Genomic DNA, 1,971 nt, shown 5'->3' with positions numbered 1-1,971 from the left:
ACCTTGCCACACAAGTCCATCATCTGGTTGTCATTGTAGGTTCCCAGAAAAATAAAATATGCATTTAACACCATAGTAAAACATCTTTGCCTGATGAAAAGAGATCAAGGATCACTTATTTGCCCAAGCTTACTTCAGATATTGCAGTGTCACCTGTCAGTGGCTCCTTATCTTCACACAGTAGTTGATCAGCCACACGATTAGTGAATTGAATTTGTCTGGAACAATGCCAATGGCTATGTTCAGCTTGCAGCAAAAAATATGATGGGCAAACATGACATGTGCCACAAGAAGGCTGGAAATTACAAAGTTTTCCATTCCAAATTAAATTTTAACTGGCAGCTAACTAAAACTCAGTCTTCTGGAATTATGTTTTTTAAGAGTTTCATGTCACATGGCTTTTATTGTGAAATGAAAATTTCACAGAAGTAAGTAGGGAATTTTGGTAGTCTGCCACAGAGTTGCTGAACAATCGAAGGCATGTGTTCTTCTAACCTTCTTCTTAAGGAGGTAATTTCACTGCTTTATCTCCACTGGAAATAGACCAAGACAAATGATTAGTGTGGATTTGCTTCTTGTAATAAACTGGCTACATTATTAAGTTTGCTTTGTTGTCCTTATTGACTAACTTTGGTTTCTGTGTGTGTGATATTACAGTGAACTATAAATAGTATTTGAGCCTCAGGAATACAAAACTGCTTTTGAGTTTTGACAGGGTAAAAATTATTGGGCTACATGCATAAACTTAATGGTTAAATCAAGGTATTCATCTCAATAAAATATAGCATATACTAGGGATTAAGAGATAATTGAGGAAATAGATTCTTGAGGAATCTAAAGTAAGGAATCGGTACTGGGAGTTAAATGTATTTAAATGCATAGGTCTAATGAACTGTTGGCACTTAGACCTGAAGGACACGTAGGAATAAAAAAAATGTTATTTTTTAAATTAGGATCCTGTCCCTTCTAATTATATTTAATTAAAAAGCATTCACTTTTTGCATTTTTATTAATTTTTTTAAAGTGTAAGGGGATTTTTTAAATTTTATATAACATAGGCAAAATGATTATAAATCAATAAATATTTGAAGAATTTCCTGTATTGTGATTCCTTTTCCTACCAATTGCTTGAGCTCCCCCAAAGTTTGAGTTATGATCTTCAAGACTGTCCTTTTAAACTCAACTTTTGTTCAATCCTCAGTCAGTCCAATATGCTTTTAGCTGAGCTTCTTTGATCTCCACTGGAATATGGACATACTTCAAAAGTCCCCACCTGTAATCTCTGGGATCCAATTTCCTCAAGTAACTTACTTTGGGGCCCCATTTAGGGTATTTAGGGTCAGAGTAGTTAGAGCTGCCTTGTTCTCAATTTCAGACACCCTGTAATGATGAGCTAAGTTTAATCACATTCTCTCCTGAGCATTGTCCTCTAGACATAGTACAGACAGTTGGGATATGCAAATGTCTAAGATTAAAAAAATTTCTCTATTAGGTCTTTCCTAGATGTAGCCGAACTGTCTTGTAATTCCTTCCCAAGGATCTAACACACAGTTCTGTGAGTAAAGGAAACACAATATGTACTCTGAGGTGTTTCCAGCAATGTAAGTCTACAGAAAAAACTCCATTGTGACAAATCTCAACCTGGCATTTTCAAATTGCTGCAATTACTTAGATAATGAGCAGAGAGGTATTTGGTGAGGCTAAAATGTACTAGCCAATTACGATGTGCTAAACTCCTTTTGGTCTTTGTCCTTTGTGTGTTTGAATTAGAATTGTGATCTGAGCTCTGCATATTTATAATAAAAATTATATAACATTTGACTATTTTTAATTGTGTCTCATCCTTAAGGCCTGTGGGCAATAGTGATACCTAGACATTTGATCAAAATGATTTTACTGTAAACAGTTGATCTCTACATTTCAGCTACCATTAAAGCCATGAGATCATCAATAACACTATCAAAGTAAATG

At 34.8% G+C, this 1,971-nt stretch overlaps 1 non-coding gene across 1 annotated transcript; it reads right to left on the bottom strand.

The window, feature by feature from the left end:
• Positions 1-1,512: 1,512 nt before the first annotated feature.
• Positions 1,513-1,641, bottom strand: LOC118968590 (small nucleolar RNA SNORA18). Its single transcript, XR_005056323.1, has one exon. It is a non-coding gene; the product is annotated as a small nucleolar RNA SNORA18 (small nucleolar RNA).
• Between the last annotated feature and the right edge of the window lie 330 nt (positions 1,642-1,971).

The sequence above is a fragment of the Manis javanica genome, chromosome 7 (assembly GCF_040802235.1).
Source record: "Manis javanica isolate MJ-LG chromosome 7, MJ_LKY, whole genome shotgun sequence".
Taxonomy (NCBI): Eukaryota; Metazoa; Chordata; class Mammalia; order Pholidota; family Manidae; genus Manis; species Manis javanica.
Note: the sequence above shows the minus strand (reverse complement) of the source record. Positions and strands in the feature narration are given on the sequence as shown.